The following is a 20,667-nucleotide window of genomic DNA, read 5'->3' as shown; positions in this document are numbered from 1 at the left end:
AGCTTTATATTTTACCTTTAACTGCCCTTTTTTCCCTGCTTTTCGAACAAGGGGTCTGTATTTTCATTTTGCCTTGGACCTCACAAATTATGCAGTTGGTGCTGTCCAGGAATCCAGGCAAGCTTTCCTGAGGAAATAAGTAGAAAAGCCCAAAAGCAAGAGAGAGCTTGTCACACTAGGGCTGTGCTTCTCAAAGGGTGGTCCCGGTACCAGCAGCATGGGCATCACCTGGGATCCTGTGAGAATGGCAGATTCTCAGGCCCCACCATGGAAAGTAGGGGGTGTGGGGGGGACCTCTGCAATCTGATTTTACACTCCCCCCAGGTGGTCCTGATGCCCCTCAAGTCTGAGAGGCACTGCTACAGGGGGACTGAGAGAAGAACGGGGGGTGTGTTGGGAGGTGGGGGAGGAGCCAGGACCAGGTTCTTAGGACAAGGAGGAGAAAATGGAGGTTTTGAAGCACGAGTAAAAGCACAAGGTCCTCAAGGGTCAGTACATCCCACCCCCATCCCCTTCCCGATCTCGTCTTCTACTGCTCTCCATCCGTCTCAGCCACGCGGCCGTCCTCTGACATGTCAGGCAGTCCCCTGCCTCAGGGCCTTTGCGCCAGTGACCTCCTCTTCTTAGAAAGCTTTCACCCCAGGGCCCTCTTGCATTCTTTGGATGTCTGCTCCAATGTTACCTTCTCAGGAAGGCCTTCCCTAGCCACCCTATTTAAAATCATCCCCTCAATGCACACATACACACACTCACACCTCGATCCCCTCTTCCCCGTTTTATCTTTCTCCGTTGCACATACCAACACCTAATATATTATACCACTTTCTTATTTTTCGGGTTAAGTGTCTATCCTCCCCCATTCCCCACTGGAATGCTAGCTCTACAAAAGTAGTGGTTTTATTCTGTTTCATTTACCGATATATTCCCGGGGGTCTAAAAATACTGGTAGAGAGGGAACACTCAATAAATATTTATTGAATGAACAAATGAAGAGGTTTCAATTCAAGTAAATACATGACTATAATTAATAAGAAAGGGGTTCTCATAACCCGGTTAATAAAGTTGCTAGCAGTTGTTGTTAACTTGAGGCTGTGAGCTGGGTTTATGCATGGAGGTAGAGACCACCACAGCTCTGGGAAGGGAAAATCCATGTGCTCCCCTCACCTCCTCGCTTGCAGGGGTTGAGGCCACGTTACTATCCTGCCCAAAGGACCGTGAGTAGAAGAGGCACGACCAGACCGTGGATGTTAATGGGAGTATCTCCTCCACTTCTTCCGTCTCATTTGGCTGTGACCACGCACGTTTGTGTGGAGCCATAAGGTCAATGCAGAGAGGAAAGTTCCTTAGGCTTTCTGTGAGGGAGAAATAAAACTGTGTTGTGATAACAGCATTGAGATTTCAGGGCTTATTTGTTACTGCACTGTAGCCTAGCCTAGCCTGACGACTAGAGTCATTATCGACAAGCAGAGATAGAGAGCAAATTCAGAAAAGTTGAATCTTCAGAGCAATTCTACTATGAAGGATATGTATTTGGTAGCTTTAAGGAAGATCCTGGACCTTGTCCACAGGTGTAAGTATACGAAAAAGCCACCTGACAATGTCCCAGTTCTAAAAGGCAGAAACTATGAAATGAACATGTAAAAGTGTACAGAGGCAGAATCTATAAGTATGGACTATGGATCAGTCTGTCTAGGTTTGATTCTCAGCTGTCCCACTTACTGACCTTGACCAAGCTAATTAGCCCTCTGGGCCTCAGTTTCCTCACATGTAAATAAGGATAATAATATTAACTACTTCGAGAATTGTTAGAGGATTGGATGAAGTAAGGGAAGTAAAGTGCTGGGTTCTCAGTGCTTGACACAAACTCACTAAATTTTCACAGCAACTCCATGGGCTAGATACTATTTTTACCCCCGTTTTATAGATGATGAAGCAGTTGCACAGAGAGATTAAATAACTTACCCAAGGTCATGCAGCTAGTAAGTAATGGAGCTGGGATCTGACCTCTGCAGTCTGACGGGAGGGATGGGGATGAATCCTGAGCTGGGAGTTAGGCGGACTGGAGGCAAATCTCAGCCCCAACACTCACTAATCAGTTGACTTTGAAACAGCAACTTAACTTTTTGCGGTCGTGATTTCTCTATCTCTTAAATTAGGGAAATAGTAATATGAAAAATAATAGTAATCCCTACAACATCAGGCAGTTGTTGAAGGCCAGCTGGGATAGTGTTATAAAGCACCTCCCACATGCCTGGCCCAGAGGAGATGCTTGCTGAGTGTTAGCTACTGTTGTAATGACAACATCCCGCGTGGCCACAGTCTGAGCAGCTGTCTGGAATAGAGTCACAATATAGTGGGCCACTGGTCAGTCTCTTCTGCTCCTCACTGGAGTTTATGGGGAGACCTATTCCCTTGCCCTGGTATCACACATCTAATGTAATAGTGCAGCCCAGGTAACCGAGGGCAGCCCCATTTCCATTCCCCAGGATACATGTGGGATGGGGGGCTCCAAAGCAGGGTCCCCTCCATCCCACCACCACCACCATGACAGCTTTTCCCTACGAGGCCTGCCTCTCTCATCCCCCTAGAAGCCTATTAAGGCTTATCTCTTTGGTTAGGCCAACGTGGCCTCCTGGCTGCAGGTCAGAGAACAAGGGGATTAACAACTCAGGAAATCTCTGCTGCCTGCATGCATGCCCTGCTCCTTACCACTTTCATCCGGAGGCAAAAGAAGCTACTGATTTTCCGAATCATCATCAACAACAAGAAAGTTCCACAGAATCATGACAACCAGCTCCGTTGTATTGTTCAGATGCCAATTCTTTGAAAATCCACAGTCCTCTGATGACAGCAATGTGGGTACCGGTGAGTAGGGTGAGTGGATGGGGGACAGGTCTTAGGGTTGGATATAGTCTTAGGTTTGGTTTCAACCTGCCTCCAGGGTAATGTTGGTCTAGATGCTGCCATCATAGCTTGAGGACTCATTACTCCCTAGTGGCCACTGTGGGTTTTACCAGATAGAACAAAGAGCAGCAAGAGATGCAGGAACAGTGGTTAGCTAAGGAAACGGCATTTCCCAGGGAAACAGCGTCCTGTGAACTGTCACAGCATTTTAGGTCTTTCAGAGATGTTCCTGTTTTCATCTTTCCTCAGTACTTCCTGTTTCTCTTTCACTTAGTTTCTCTCTCCTTCACTATGCCTCTCTCCCTTTCTTCTTGATCTTCCTCTCCCCTTCCTTGCTACCCTCCTCCTTCCCTGCCTTCCTCCTCTAACAGCTATGATCTTTCATATGTGTTGAATCTGTATTGCTGTTCCCTGTTATTAACAACTAGGACAATTTATCCCCCCAAATAGAAGTGACCAGATTTAACAAATAAAAACACACAGCGCCCACGTAAACTGGACTTGTAGATAAACTTATACCAAGAAGATTATTTGTTGTCTTTCTGAACTTCAAATTTACTTCGGCATCTGATAGTGTATTTGGCAGCCCTACCACCAACTAACTGTAGGTCAGTGTGGGTCTCGAATAATGTTTGTCCTGTGAATCAGTGGCTTTTAGAAATGAAAGAGATGTCCCATACTTGCTCTGTGGTAAACTTCATAACGCTATTATTATTTTTAAAAGGTGAGGAACCAATATTCCCTGAACCCTCCACATAGCAGTTTTTGATTTCTTGCTTTTTTACAATGTCTACATCTTCAAGGAGCTTTTCTTTGAAGGCAGCTGGCCTTCTTAGGGCATCCCCAAGCCTGGCAACCCCTGGGCAACCCCCCAGAGGCTGGAGAAGGCCGTAGCTCAGAGAGCAAAGAGTTCCAAGTGGTCAAATTTCAACAGGAATGTCAGGCCTCTGTGAGGGGGAAGGTTACTTCTGCAGGGGGTGAGGGGAAGGGTGGATTATAATATTTTTCTTTCGTTATCACATCTTTGCCTCTTATTTGCTATATCTCCACAGTCACAGTGTGTGTGGGGTTGGTGGGGTGGAGTGGGGAATACTCCCCCTTTCTTATGTTCCTTTGGCGCTATTTGCGAGAGAAGCTTACAAGAGAAGGAGTGATGGCCAAGTCTCCCCAGATGACACTGAGCTCAATCACTGCTGACAGTTAATACCTAGTTAATACCTGGCCTCCAAGCCGGATAGCCTTCCTGTCTGCTGGTGTCTGAACAAACACAGCAGGCATTTAAAGGTCACGGGGTTGCATGAGGTCAGCAGGGCCCGACCTTCCGAAAGCTGTGGTCATCTCCCCTCCACACTGAGAACATTTTTAAGCGACTCCAGAAGCTACAGCTCCTCTTCCCCAAGGCACTGCCAGGGCCTGCAGCCAGGCCCTGCCGTTTCTGAGTGGCGTGGTCCAGGCCGGGCTTTCTGCTCTCCCTGCTGGAGGCCCGCCATCCTTATTGAGTGTATTTCCAAGAAAGCAGTTGACAGGCTTGGCAGTGCTATTCCTGGAAATGTTCAATAGGCCATCTTCTGGCAGGGGCCGCTGCTGACGGATGGGTTGGAAGGGGAGACCACGTGCTCAGCGCCATCTCCACCCCGGCCTATTCCCAGGTGCCTCCGAGCAACAGCCGTCCCCAAATACCACGGGCTGTCAGCTGGGGGGGCTGCGGGCCTCACTTCCTCCCTGGCAGGGCAGCTGCCAGCGAGCTTGCTGCTAAATGAAGACAGGCGTCCTGTGACTATAAATTATAACACACAGCAGCTCCAGCTGATGCACTGCCTGTCCCGCAGGAAACTCCACAGGGGAAACTTGCCCGCTGCCAAAGGGCATTCTAGACAGTGGCTTCAGCTCTTGTGGCAGCCTCGGGAGAGAGGCCAAGCCTGTCGCTGGGCAGAGGAGCCCTGGCAACTCCCAGAGGCTGGAACTTCCGTCTGATGTGGGGCGCAGTCCCGACCTTGGCTTTTCTGCCTCTGCACTATTAACCTTCAGGGCCAGAGACTTCTTTGTGGGAGCAGTCTGTGCACCGTCGGATGTCTAGCAGCATCCTTGGCCCCCGCCCACTGGATGCCAGTAGCACCTGTACCTGCGCCCTCCTCCGCCAGTTGTGTCAACCAAAAATACCTCCAGACATTTCCAAATGTCCCCTGAAAGGCAAAGTTGCCGTTGGTTGAGATCCACTGGTATACAGGAAAGGAGAAGGGGGCCTTTTGAGGGTGACGCCAGAGAGGGAAAGACAGAATCGTAGAATTTGGTCTCCATTTGAGCTGTGTGATGCCAGGCAAGTCAGAGAAACCTTGGGCCTCAGTTTTCTTATCTCTAAAATGGAAAGAAACAGAAGGGCAAACCAAGGGAGTGGGGAGATCAGTTCAGATAATGCATGGTAGGCACTTTGAGAGGTATTAAAGCACCACAGAGAACATCATAGCAGTAGATTACCTGATGCTTGAATCCTTCCCTACCTCAAAGGGTCTGGCTCCCTTTGAAAGGAAAAAATAGCTGAACATTTATAAAATTCCCAAGATTCTTAAAAAAGAAACAAATACTTTAGAAAGCTTTTCTCTTTATTATTATTTTTTCTTCTGAATTCAAACAAGATTAAGTATGCTATGACTGCCTGAGGTTAATGAACATGATTTTTTCTTATCTTCCTTGAAATAGGTTTTGTATCTTTTGTTTTTTTTACCAACACACTAGAAATTGCACCCCTCCAGTGAAAGAACAGAAAGTAAGAATGGGAGGGTCCTTCTATTTTCTTCATAAAATTAATACCTTTTTCTTTATAATTTATAACAAAACCAATAAATGAAACCCCACAGCCCTATAGAAAGACACTGTTGCTTTAAATGAGCTTTACTGTTATATAATTCTCTGGCTGACTTCACCCAGCCAGCTTTCAAGGAACTGTAAAGAAATCTTTAAACGCTAATATTTCTCTTATTCACACTGGCAGAAAAACACAAAGGAAATGGGCAACCTGAACTACCTCAATGGTAAAAAGTGAAGAGCCAAGTCCTTGATGACAGGTCTATATATGCCACCCCTGCACCCCTGCACCGGCCCTGGTCTTGGGGTCCTTGTCAAGCTCCAGGCAGCCATGGCCCTTCCTTTGTGGCTGTTGTCCGTTGGAAGAGCCAAGGCCACATTTGCTTTGGGAAACAAGACACTGTAATTAATCAAAGAAAACAAAAACAGCTTCTTTTCCATAATGGGCCCATCGAAGGGCTTTTCTAGGAAAACCTCCATCAAGCTGTTCCTTCTATTTACCTAAAGGCTAACAGCCAAGGGAGGGGGTTGGAGGGGTGTGTGAGGAGGTATCCATGGAAGTTTATTCCCAAATAGTCCCTTCCCAGAAAAAGACTTCATTGCGCTAATTCAAAGCGCTGAGCATCAGCTAACAGCAGGGGCCCCGTGGAAGAAATCAAGTCTCCTCTTTCTGAGGCATCACTGATCCTGTACTGACCCAAGAACTCACCCTCTTCTACATAACTATTCTGATCAGACAGGATTCCCAGAGGGGACCTGGGAAGTGAGACTCTGAACCAAACTAATGAAGAAGTGTCAGAAAAGGCAGCCAAGCAGCACTGTTGTAAAACCAACTCTTACCACATGCTTACCTCATTAGAGAAGTAAACACAGTGTAATTCTGGCACAGTGGTTCCCCCTTACCCGGGAGGGATACATTTCAAGACCCCCCAGGGGATGCCTGAAACCTCGGATAATACTATATATATATATATATACTATAGATAATATGTTTTCTCCTACACGTAAATACCTGTGAGAAAGTTTTGTTTATAAATTAGGCACAGGAAGAGAATATCCCAATTGCCAGCATCACTACCCTTGTGCTTTGGGGCCATTATTAAGTAAAAGAAAAGTTACCTGAACACAAGCACTGTGATACTATGACAATTGATCTGATAACCAAGACACTTACTAAGTGACTAACAGCTGGGATGCGCTGGACAAAGGGATGATTCTCGTCCCAGGCAGGATGGAGCTGCAAGATGCAAGATTCACCATGTGACTCAAAATGGCATGCAATTTAAAGCTTATGAGTTGTTTATTTCTGGGATTTTGCATTTAACATGTTCAGACTGAGGTTGTCTGTGGGTAAGTGAAATCATGAAAAGCAAAAGCATGGATAAGGGAGGGGTTACTGTGCTAGGTAAAGACAGGTAGGGTTGGGACTAGGGTGAGGAGGGTGAGGCATCACCTCTGCTGTAAAATTTAAAGATACCAAATAAACCCAGGCATCAAATAAACATAAATAACATTCTAATGCAATATTTTAAAAAATCAAAATTAATGTCAAAAATTCATGATGAACAATATATCAGAATTTAAAGACGGGATCTGGTTTCCCAAGTATTGTATGTTCCCAGTGACCAGCACTTGACTTCGAATGGACTCATAGGTCTCGGTGAAGTAGGGTAACCAAAGGAGCCAGGATTCAGAGTCAGAGACAGAAGAGCAGCCTATGGCTATGTGGCTTTCAGCATATTCCCAGCCTCTCTGAGTTCTGGTTCTCATTTGTAGAGTGGGCTTAATATTGGCCTCACCTGCCTCACAGGGGTTGTTAGGACCAAATAAGGTCTTGTTCACGAGAGCATTTGATAAACTGTTTATCTTTGAAAAGATAAACAAAGTAACCTAAGGCATCCTTGAAATGGATAACAGAAAGTATAATAATAATATTGGAAATTGTAGTAGAAGGTGATATGGGACATACTTGGGGAGGGAAGGAGAGAAAAGGCAGGAGAGAAGAAAAGGGTGGAGGGGTAGGGCAGGCTGTGTGCTGGGAAGTGGGAGGAGCCCAGATTCCAGATTCTGACCTGAATTCAAGTCTCTGCTCAGCTATTTACAATTTGCAGAGCTTTGGCCCATTTTCCAGCCTCTCTGAGCCTCAGTTTTCTCATTCTTAAAATGGGGACAATAATGCATTGACCATGTGAAATAATGTGTGCACAGCACCTAGTATGGTCTGGTACAAACTAGGTGTTAACCCCTTTCACCACACACACACACACACACACACACACACACACACACACACCCCTCCCTGCATGCTTACACCCACACCCCAGACTTCTCCCGTGAAGAGTAAGAAAGGGTAAGAAGGAGAGAAACAGGAGAGGTAGGAAGAATATAAGCCAAGATTGGAGGAGGTAAGAGAATAGAATAGAGAGGGGGAAAAGAGAGAGGAAAGGAAGGAGGAAGGAAAGGAAGAGAAGAAAGTGGGGACACTCAGTCCTGTCCTAAGCTGAGAGCTCTCATAGGCAAGTCAGTTCAAGTTTCCTAGGAAACACCCATGGAAAGAATCAAGCTCAACAACATATTTAAGATTTATCTGTGATGACACACATACCTCTGATTCTTTTGTTTTACCTGATGTAGAATATTTTAGAACATGCCTCCATTTACATATCCATTCTCTCAAGGGTGGACATTTAAGTTGTTTAAGGGCGCTTCGATTGTAACAGTAATACTTCATTTCTTAAGTTGGGTGGAAGGTATGGAGAAGTTCAATACACTAGTTTCTTGTTTTCTATGTCTGAAACCGTTGAGCTCATCTAGAACTCCTATTGATTTGGTCAAACTTCCAGGCTTTGCTCTTCAGTTCGGAGACAGGTGGGATTTCCGGGGGTGGACGAAGCACATCCACATGAAGGGTCTGAGTAGAGTGGGCACATTGCCGGGGTCTGCCCAGCAGCCACACTGCCACACAGGGGGACCGTGCACCTAGCGGCTCTGCCTGTCCCGGGGAGCGAAGGTCAAGCTACACTGACTGAGGTGCAGCTGTCAGGCCTGCAGCTTCCCAGACAGACACCGCTACCTGAGATCTTGCCCTGCCTGGAAGCCCAAGGCCAGGTCCCACAGGCAGTTCCAGACCCAGTGCTGGGATCCTGTGGAAGCCTTGGATGAGAGATGCTGAAGGCAGAACAGTTTTCTCCACTAACATCTGAGCTCCTCTGAATCAAATCTCTGTACCTTTCATAATGGAACAAAGGGGGAAAATGTTTGTAAGCTTGGGGGGCTGACAGTCACAGTTGATCCCCTACAAGTCAGTCTGTGCATTTCCTTCCTAAGGAACTGGAGAAATAAGAAGTGCCAGGAATCCAAAAGAATAAGTCTTCTGGAAACTGTTCCTGTTTGCCTTTGGAATGTCTTGATCCTCCAGTAGATTTGTTACTTAGAGACTGTTTGCTTTGGCTACAATCAAAATTGGTCTGCATTCCCCAGCATCCACCTGCTCTGTGGGGTGATTGTCTTCCCTCAAGCAGCTATGAGGGCTGAGTACCTGCCTCCAACAGACAGCCTGTTACATGGACAATCCACTAAATCATGACTTGGGGCTGGGATTTAGGGCAGGGACTAGGGTGAGGCAAGTGAGGTGCTCACCTTGGACACAAAGGTTAAGGGGACATCCAAAAACTCAGAAACTGAGGTAAGTAATATTTTAATGAAACATTTTTAAAAATCAAAATTAATGCAAAAAAATCCATGATGAACAAAATATCAATATTTCAAATAAAGACGGGGTCTATGCAGAATTAAAGGAGCAATAAAGAGTTTTACAGACAAGCAAAAGCTAAAAGAGTTCACCACCACTAAACCAGCCTTATAAGAAATGTTAAAGGGAGTTCACTAAGTAGAAAAGAAAAGGCCACAATCGTCTTAGAAATAAGACAATTATGAAAGGAAATATCTCACTGGTAAAAGCAAACAATAGAAAAGGTAGTAGATCAATCACTTAGAAAGCTAGTAGGAAGGTTAAAGGAAAAAAAGTAGTAAAATCATCTATATCTACAATAAGTGAAGAAAGACACAAAATTAAAACAGGTAAAATATTATGTCAAAAACATAAAATGTGGTGGGGGGTTTAAACTTAAAATTATATGGCTGTTATAACATGTTCAAGCTTAAGAGATTGTCAACTTAAAAAAAATATATATATATATACACACATACACACACACACACACACACCCCTACCTCTTAGTAACCACAAACCAAAAACCTATAATAGATACACAAAAAGTAAAGAGAAAGGAGTCAAAACATAACACTAAAGACAGTCATCAAACCACAAAGGAAGAGAGCAAGAGAAGAAACAAAGAAGAACTAAAAAAACAATCAGAAAACAAAATGGCAATAAGTACATACCTATCAATAATTACTTTAAATGTAAATGGACTAAATGCTCCAATTAAAAGACACAGAGTAGCTGAATGGTTTAAAAAAAAAACCCCAAGATCCATATATATGCTGCTTACAAGAGACTCACTTCAGATCTAAAGACATACACAGGGTGAGGGAATAGAAAAATACATTCCATGAAAATGGAAATGAAAAGAAAGCTGGGGTAACAATACTTACACCAGATAAAACAGATTTTTAAACAAAGACTCTAAAAAGAGACAAAGAAGGGCACTACATAATGATAAAGGGATCAATCCAACAAGAAGATATAACACTTATAAATATATATGCACCCAACATAAGAACACCTAAATACATAAAGCAAATATTAAAAAGGGAGAAATTAATAGTAGCACAATTATAGTAGGGGACTTTAACACTCCACTTACATCAATGGACAGGTCATCCAGACAAGGAAACATTGGCCTTACATGACACGTTAGATCAGATGGACTTAATATATATATGGAACATTCCATCCAAAAGCAGCAGAATACACATTCTTATCAAGTGCACATGGAACATTCTCAAAGATAGGTCACATGCTAGGCCACAAAACAAGGCTCCATAAATTTAAGAAGGCTGAAATCATATCATCTTTTCTGACCACAGTGGTATGAGACTAGAAATTAACTACCAGATAAAAACTGGAAAAAACATAAACACATGGAGTCTAAACTATACTAAAAAACCAATGGCTCACTGAAGACCTCAGAGGAAATCAAAAACTACCTTGAGACAATGAAAATGGAAACTCATTGTAAAATCTATGGGACGCAGCAAAAACAGTTATAAGAGAGAAGTTAATAGTGATATAGGCCTACCTCAGGAAACAAACAAATAAAAAATCTCAAATAAACAACCTAACCTTACATCTAAAGGAACTAGAAAAAGAAAAAAAAGAAACTAAATTAGTTGAAGGAAAGAAATAATAAAGATGAGAGCAGAAAAAAATGAAATAGAGACTAAAAAAAAAAATTTAAAAATATCACTGAAACTAACAGGTGGTTCTTTGAAAAGATAAACAAAATTGATAAACCTCAGCCAGACTTATCAAAAAGAGAGAGAGAGAGAGAGAGGGCCCAATCAATAAAATCAGAACTGAGAAAGAAGAAGTTACAAAAGATATCACAGAAATACAGAGGATCATAAGAAATTACTATGAACAATTATATGCCAACAAATTGGACAATCAAGAAGAAATGCATAAATTCCTAGAAGCATACAATCCTCCAAGACTGAATCAGAAAGAAATAAAACAGCTGACCAGATGAATTACCAGTAATGAAATCTAACTAGTAATAAAGAAAAACACCCAACAAAAGTCCAGCATGAGATGGCTTCACAAGCAAATTCTACCAAATATTTAAAGATTAGTTAACACCTATCCTTCTCAAACTATTCCAAAAAACTGAAGAGGAAGGAATGCTTCCAAACTTATTCTGCAAGGCCAGCATCACCCTGAATCCAAAACCAGACTAAGACACCACAAAAAAAGAGAAAATTACAGGCCAATATCACTGATGAATATGAAAGCAAAAATTCTCAACAAAATATTAGCAAACAGAATTCCTTTAAAAGGATCATACCACATGATCAAGTGGGATTTATCCCAGGGATGCAAGGATGGCTCAATGTCTGCAAATCAATTAATATGATATACCACATTAAAAAAATGAAAGATAAAAGTCATATGATCACCTCAATAGATGCAGAAAAAGCTTTTTGACAAACACTCTTAACAAAGTGTATATAGAGGGAACATACCTTAACATAATAAGACCATATATGACAAATCCATGGTCAACATCATACTCAATGGTGAAAAACTAAAAGCATTTCCTCTAAGGTCAGGAACAAGATAAAGATGCCAACTCTCATCACTTTTATTCAAACTAGTATCAGAAGTTCTAGCCACCAAAATCAGAGAAAAAAAGAAATAAAAGGCATCTAAGTTAAGTAAAACTGTCACTGTTTGCAGATGACATGATACTTTATTTAGAAAACCATAAAGACTCCACCAAAAAACTATTAGAACTAATAAGTGAATTCAGTAAAGTTGCAGGATACAAAATTAATATACAGAAATCTGTTGCACTCCTATACATTAATAATGAACTACCAGAAAGAGAAATTAAGAAAACAATCCGATTTACAGTGTGTCAAAAAGAATAAGATACATAGGAGTAAGTCTAACTAAGGAGGTGAAAGCCTGTACTCTGAAAAGTATAAGACATTGATGAAAGAAATTGAAGATGACACAGACAAATGGAAAGATACCTTGCTCACGGATTGGAAGAATTAATATTGCATACCACCCAAGGCAATCTACAGATTTAATGCAATCCCTATCAAACTACAAATGGCATTTTTCACAGAACTAAAACTAATAATCCTAAAATTTGTATGGAACCACTAAAGACCGTGAATAGCCAAAGCAATCTTGAGAAAGAAGAACAAAGCTGGAGGTTATATGCTCATGATTTCAAACTATACTTCAAGGCTACAGTAATCAAAACAGTATGGTACTGGCACCAAAAGGACACATATATCAGTGAAACAGAATTGACATCCCAGAGATAAACCAATGCTAATATGGTCAATTAATATATGACAAAGAAGGCAAGAAAAATGTTGAAGGCAGCCTCTTCAATACGTGATGCTGGGAAAACTGGACAGCTACATGCAAAGGAATCAAACTGGACCACTTTCTCACACCATGTAAGAAAATAAACTCAAAATGGATTAAAGACTTGAATTTAAGATCCGAAACCATAAAAATTCTAGAAGAAAACATAAGCAGCACACTCTTTGACATCAGTCTTAGCAATATTTTTTGGATCTGTCTCCTCAGGCAAGGGAAACAAAAGCAAAAGTAAACAAATGGGACTGCATCAAACTAAAAAGCTTTTACACAGCAAAGGAAACCATCAGCAAACAAAAGGCAGCCTACTGAATGGGAGAAGATATTTGCAAATGACATATCCAATAAGGGGTTAACATCCAAAATACATAAAGAACTCACACAACTCAATATCAAAAAAACCAAACAATCTGATTTAAAAATGGGCAGAGGACCTGAATAGACATTTTTCCAAAGAAGACATACAAATGGTCAACAGGCACATGAAAAGATGTTCGATGTCACTAATCATCAGGGAAACACACATCAAAACCACAATGAGATATCACCTTAGAACTATCAGAATGGCTATCATCAAAAAGACAACAAACAACAAGTGTTGACAGTGATGTGGAGAAAAGAGAGCTCTCACGCACTGTTGGTGGGATTGTCAACTGATGCAGCCACTGTGGAAAGCAGCAAGGAGTTTCCTCAAAAAATTAAAAAGAGAACTATGATAGGATGCAGCAATTTCACTTCTGGGTGTTTTTTCTGAAGAAAACAAAAACACTAATTTGAAAAGATATATGCACCCCTACGTTCACTGCAGCATTATTTATAATAGCAAAGATATGAAAACAACCCAAGTGCCCATCAACAGATGAATGGATAAAGAAGGTGTGGTATATATATACAATGGAATGTTATTCAGCCATAAAAAAGAACGAAATCTTGCCATTTGTAACAACATGGTTGGATCTAGAGGGTATTACGCTAAGTGGAATAAATCAGACAGAGAAAAGCAATTACCATATGATATCAATTATATGTGGAATGTAAAAAACAAAACAAATGAAAAAACAAAATGAAAACAGACTCATAAATACAAAGAAGAAATAAATGGGTGTTTGCCAGAGGGGTGGAGGATAGAGGGTAGGCAAAATAGATGAGGGAATTAAGACGTACAAACTTCCAGTTATAAAATAAATAAGTCAATAACTTTATATGGGGACAGACGGTTGGTAGATTTATGTTGGTGATCATTTTGTAATGTATTTAAATGTCAAATTACTTTGTTGCACACCTGAAACTAACATAATATTGTGTATCAACTATATTTCAATTAAATAAATAAATAAATAAAATTTTAAAAATAAAATAAAATGCAGGTAGTCTAACTATAGAACCTACCTCCTTAGCAACTATCCTCTAAAGATATTATGTCCTTGTGCACACTGCTGTATTTAAAATAGATAACCAACAAGGACCTACTGTATAGCACAGGGGAAAAAAAAAAAAGAGTATAGCTCTATGCTAAGTAGTATGGATGTATAAAAAAGAAGAATAAAATACTATCCCTGGTCTCAAAAAATAAAAAATAAAATAAAGATATTATATCTTCCTACTTAATAGAAGTTCCCGTTAAAAATAAAATTTTAAATGCAATATTTTAAAAAAATCAAAATTGATGCAAAAAAATCCATGATAAACAAAATATCAATATTTCAAATAAAGAGGGGTCCATGCAAAAGCTCCTGAGTTGGATGCAACTGGGAAGTGCGAGGATCAGCCTTTCCTTTGTGAATCCTGGTATCACCATGGCAGGTCAGGGAAGAAAATGTTCCCTCACCCCAGAAACATGAATCTCTCCCACAGCAGGATGGCAGGGTCCAACCTGTACCAACTAAAGCAACCCACAACCTCACCCCATGGACCCAGGCACAGCTTCAGGCCTCTTCCTCCTTCCAAGCCTCTCAGCCTCCCACCCCTCCCCCTCCAGGACAATTCAGCCTCCACCATACATGGATCTATATACATGTTTAATCATATATGGTACATACCATGTATAATCATGCATTAACTATTTACTCCAGAGGTCTCCAGTGGACTGCTGGAGGTCATCTTATTTAGCTCAGTTTTGTTGTTGTTGGTTTATTTTTTCAATTAATTACTTAAAAATTGGGAGATCCTCACCAAAAAGTCCAAATTTCTAGCCTATCTTTAAAAAGCCAAATTTCGGGCTTCCCTCGTGGAGCAGTGGTTAAGAATCCTCCTGCCAATGCAGGGGACACGGGTTCAAGCCCTGGTACGGGAAGATTCCACAGGCCGCAGAGCAACTAAGCCCGTGTGCCACAACTACTGAAGCCCAAGCACCTAGACCCTGTGCTCCGCAACAAGAGAAGCCACCGCAACGAGAAGCCCGCGCACCGCAACGAAGAGTAGCCCCCCTCGCCGCAACTAGAGAGAGCCCGTGCACAGCAGCGAAGACCCAACACAGCCAAAAATAAATAAAAATAAAAAATAAATGAATTTTAAAAAAAGCTAAATTTCCAGCTTGAAAAATCTGTAAAAATCCAGATGTTTGGCAACTGATACCAACAACAACAATAATAATTTCCATTATTGAGAATATACCAAATGCTGAGCACAGTGCTCAGTACTTTAGCTATTTTTTCTCTTTTAACTGTCACAGCAATTCTGTACTTACCACCCGCAGTTTACAGATAACGAACCTGAGGCTCAGAACTCTTAAATAACTTGTCCCGAATCACACAGCTAATAAGCAGCCCGACCAGATTCAAACCAGGGGAGTTTGACTCTAGAGCTCCATCTCTCATTCTTCTGTATCTTCCACCATCCTGGGGGCATGGACTAAACTACCGTTTTTCAAAAGTGTTCCAAGAAGCCTAAAAGACCCTGGGTGAGTATTAAGGGGGTGGGATGGCCCCACCCCCGCCAGGAGGCTGGCTCAGGTCCCAGGGCTCCTGCTTCTATCGGAGCAGTTCCTTTTTTTTTTTTTAAACCATTTGATATATTGGAGTCTGGTTCAAGAATTCTTTGAGGAAAGAGAATTCCACTGCTCAGAAACAAAACCAAAACAAAGCCCCAAACCCACATGATCTTTTAATCTCTTCTCCACATACTATGATTTCCTGGATCATCAGGAAAACTTCCTCCTTCTCCCATTCCCAGCCTACCAGACCTCTCTCCGTGTTATCGCATCACTCTGGTTCTGCCTTTGAGCGTTTGGGTGCTCGTTGGGCCACCTCTTACAAATGGTGAATGGCCAAGTGTCCAGGGACTTAGGAGTCATGGAGCCGTGGACCTTCCTCACAGACCTGCTGTGGGCAGACAGGGGCAGTGTGAAACTGTGCTGAGGTCAACACAGGGTGGACAAGGGTGATGGGGTGAGGGCAGCAGAAGCTAAAATCCACTGAGCCTGGTAGAGAGGCTGTCCCCTTGCTTCTCTTAGGTGTCTTATGGGTCATCATGAATTTCAGTCCTGTCATGGCTGTCTGTGAACTGAGGGTGTTCTTTATGCAGTGTCAGGACAGGTGGCCTCAATGACTATACAGGGTAGTGAAAAGAGCCCTGAGCTCTCTCAGTGCGTGGCACTTTATGACCTCGGACATATATAAAATGTGCATCGTTTCTCTCTGTGTACCTCACCCAACAGTCCTAGGGACACATGGCGACTACTTTCAAAAGCATAAAGTGACATAAGAATGGATATTGTGTTTTAATTATATGTACATGGTCTGATCAAGAAAATCAAGAAAAAATGGGAGCTTCCAGATCCTCTTTGAAGACAGGATGCTGGAGCTAGCCTTGCCAATGTGATTTCAGCCTTGCATTCAAGGGCCATCCACTTACCAATGACTCCCAAATCCAAAACTCATTCAGATTTCTCTCCTGAGATTCCAACACGTGGTTCCTCCTCTGTATTGAATAGCTCCACTTGGATGTCCTGCACACTCCCCCAGCAATTCCCAAAATGGAACTCACCCACACCTCTCTGAAACCTGCTCCTTCAGCAGTGTTCTAGTTCAGGAGCTGGCAATCCCATCCATACCTCCCGGAAACCTGGGAGCCATCCTTGACTGCTTCCCTGTTTCATTTCTCATGTTTAATCAGGGTCAAGGTTCTGTGGATTCAGTTCACTCCTGAAGAAGCTCTTGGATCTCTCCAGTCCCTCCACCTCTAACGGTGTGACGTGGACTAGACCGTGCCCATCTCCGGCCTGGATGACGACAATTATCACCTATTGGTTATCCTGCTTCTGGTCTTGTCCCCCATCCTGAGTCTCACGCTCCAAATCACCGTTTAGGTCTTTCTGAAACACATACATACAGAATAATGATCTTTCTAGAACACAAGCATGATCATTTTAGCCTCACACTTAAATCCCTTCGATGGTTTCCAGTTTTTCCTAGGAAAATCCTAACTCTTTAACCTGCATGGCAAGCTTAGCCCCCTGCCCATCTCTCCAGCCATCTCTATTCTCAATACTCCAGCCAAACTGCATTTCTTTCAGTTCCCCAAACACATTCTATTTTCTCACTTCTACCCCTTTGCACATGTTCCTCCATCTGCTTTGAATATATACCCCCTGTGATGGTTAATTTTATGTGTCAGCTTAACTGGGCTAAGGAATAAATGGTAAAACATTATTTCTGGGTGTGTCTGTGAGAGTGTTTCTGGAAGAGATTATCATTTGACTCAGTAGACTGAGTAAAGATCTCCCTCACCAATGCAGGTGGGTACCTTCCAATCGGCTGAAGGTCTGAATAGGATAAAAAGATAGAGGAAGGGTGAATTTGCTGTCTGCTTGAGCCGGGACATCTAGCTTCAGACTGGGACTTCCACCACTGGCTCCCCTGGGTCTCAGGCTTTTGGACTCAGACTGAAGTACACCACTGGCTTTCCTGGTTCTCCACCTTGCAGACCATAGATTGAGGGACTTTTAGGCCTCCATAACTGTGTTAGCCAATTCCTATAATAACTCCCCTCTTATATACATCTCTGTATACCTCCTGTGGGTTCTCCTTCTCAGGAGAACCCTGACTAATCCACTCCCATCAACTCCTACTCATCCTTGGGGTCTCAGCTTAGATGGCACTTTTTCTAGGAAGCTTTCAATGACCTTCTAAGACTGAGGTAGCTCCCCTTCTATTGCATTTCCACAAGCACCCTGTCCTACCTTCACCGAGCTCTTATCATAATGCACATGTTATAATTCCTTGTTGACTTAACTGCTTTCCCCATCAGGCTAAAAACTCCATGAAAGCATATATTCTGTTTTCATTTGTATCCTCTGTACCTAGGTCATAGCCAGGCACCTAGTATGTGCTCAATAAGTTTTATTTTTCTGACCAGAGTGATCAGACTACCAAAAGTATGAGTTGCCTTGTAGCAGAAATATTAAGAATCACTAGCGAGAAAGCGTATGCTTGTTAAGGAAAACATTTCAGTCAGGTGTGCAAGTCAGACTGTGCTCTAACAATACCAAGAACTGACCATTAACACCTTGGCAATTTGATAACTTCTCTGTTTCCTAGAAGTCCACGTATTTTGGGGTTTGTTTATAGAAGCTGTGAAACAAAATCTCTTTCTATGTATTTGAGAACTTTCTGAGTTTCACTTAATTTCTTCTTGCCAGACTGACACACCTTTAAATCCTTGTTTTAGGCCCTCTGTATTTTGTTGTGACCTTCTGTACCCTCCACTCGTCAGCGGCCCTGGTGTTGAAGTCTCCTCCTGATGGCAGTGTCTGAAAGAGAGCTGTTATTAAAAGTGTATCCATGTCTGGTGTCCAGAGGTAGGAGAAACATGGGGTTTTTATTTTCCATGTTTAATCTACATTTTAACCTCTCTTTCTCCAAAGTTTCCAAACTATGGGCAACTGGTTAAACTATTTTAATTATTGTATCTCCCCACACAGTCTCTCATTTTCAAACACAGGTAAATGATTCAAAATGCATCAGACTCTCCCTGGTGTCTGCACTACAGAAAGTGCAAAGACCTGGATTCAAGTCTTGACTCTACCATTTACAAGCTTGGGACCTTGGAACAACTACCTAACCTCTCTGAACTTCAGCTTTCTCCTCTGCAAAGCAAGAACGACACCAACCTCACACACCTCACTCTCTGCCTTGGGTGTGGGAGGCACTGCATAAATGTTGATGCCCTTCCCAAACAGTTCTGCTATTAATTATACCCATGATCATACAATGGTCTCTGTGGAATCGCCACAGACTGAAATGATTTTCTGGGATAATAAATCTCCACCGTTAGTAGGAGCAGTTGCCATCCAGTCTCAATGTCCATACTCACTAAAGCAGCTAAAACTTTTAAGACTCCTATTAAATGATAGGACTGTTTGCTTTCTTCCCTGCAAAGCAGTACTCACACACTCTGCTCATTCTCGTGGCCTTGGGGAGGGGAAAACCATCCCACATGACGGATGACCTCATCTGGACGCTGGGTCCAGAACTGAGTCACTGACCTCTCTGGACGCTGGGTCCAGGATTCAGCTGGACCACCATCAGTGGAAATAAAATCATACAAAGAGGAAGGGGTGCAACGTGCAAAAGTTGAGAGTCAAAAAATTCTAGAGGAAGCAAAATATAAGAAGCTGGGGGCATGGCCATCTTAGCTTGGCAGTTGGAAACTGCATAGATTTAGATTTCCCAAAACTGATTCTTTACCTTTGCCCAGTACCTGGAGCCTACAGAGATTTTTCACAACTAGTATCTCCTTTCATCCTTACAACTATCCTGAGAGGTTGGCAAATATTTTTATACCAATTTTTTAGAAGAAGAAACTGAGGAGAGTGTGCCCAGATCACACAAGCTTACACAAGATGGAGCTGGGACTTAACCTGGGGCTTCTAAGACCAGTGCTCTTTCTACCACATTCTCCTGCCTCATACAGTTGGGGAAGAGGAAGATTCCAACGAATGTCAGGAGAAGCATATATTCAGGAACCCCATCACAGTGCCACAGAGGGAAAGCACGAGACTGGGGTATAAAAGACCTGGCCTCCATTCCCAACCATTAACTCTTGAGATGTCAGTCTCCTTACCTCTGCAAAGAATAGGCAGCAATAAATGATTCAAAGTTCCCTCTGTGTTTCTATTTCTTGAATGTGTGTCTTTAGTTATTTTAATGTATAACCTAGAAGAAATGCCAAAAAAAATTTTTGGAGTACATCACAAGTTCAGCAGCAATTATGGTACCTTTGACCTGATGTGACCACTATGGCTGAATTTAAAAGTTGAGATTTTCATTCATGGTTTCTTAGAATTAGGCCTCACTAAACTTCAATTAACCTTTCCACATCTCAGTTTTCTCATAGGAAAAACAGGGATGACAATACCTTCAGTACAGGCAAAAGGAATTTTCTACTCCTTCCTCCCTGCCATCTTGCTTTTTCCTAGCCTCCCTGCCACCAACCCAAGGGAAAAGGAGTTGCTAATCTGACTGATCAGTGTCCGGGACCAGAAACAGAACGTTGTACAGTCAGCCCTCTGTATCCATGGGTTCCATGTCTGCAGATTCAACCAACCGTGGACCAAAAATATTTGGAGATAAATTTCATAAAGTTGCAAAAAGCAAAACTTCACTTTGCCACTCGCCAGCAATTGTTTACACAGCATTTACATTGTATTTGGTATTATAAGCAATGTAGAGATGATTTAAAGTATATAGGAGGTTATATGCAAACACACACCATTTTACATAAGGAACCCAAGCATCCAGGCATTTTGGTATCTGCAGAGTCCTGGAACCAATCCCTTGTGGACACAAAGGGACAACTGCAATTGGGGGCAGGGTTGCCATCCCTAGGAGTGGTTCTCTTTCTTTTCTATTATATACAGTTGGGTGGGCAAGTGGACT

The 20,667-nt window shown here is 42.4% G+C and overlaps 1 protein-coding gene across 1 annotated transcript in view; it reads right to left on the bottom strand.

Moving 5' to 3' along the window:
• Positions 1–20,667, bottom strand: part of CRADD (CARD and death domain containing adaptor protein) — a 362,979-nt gene that overhangs the window by 132,071 nt on the left and 210,241 nt on the right. Inside the window, exons 7-9 of the mRNA XM_082350458.1 lie at positions 2,710–19,944; positions 1,165–1,352; positions 16–127 (exon numbers count right to left, since the gene is read on the bottom strand). The gene's annotated coding sequence lies outside the window, so the exon portion shown is untranslated. The remainder of the gene's footprint in view (positions 1–15; positions 128–1,164; positions 1,353–2,709; positions 19,945–20,667) is intronic.

The sequence above is a fragment of the Balaenoptera borealis genome (assembly GCF_965194805.1).
Source record: "Balaenoptera borealis genome assembly, chromosome: 13".
Taxonomy (NCBI): domain Eukaryota; kingdom Metazoa; phylum Chordata; class Mammalia; order Artiodactyla; family Balaenopteridae; genus Balaenoptera; species Balaenoptera borealis.
Note: the sequence above shows the minus strand (reverse complement) of the source record. Positions and strands in the feature narration are given on the sequence as shown.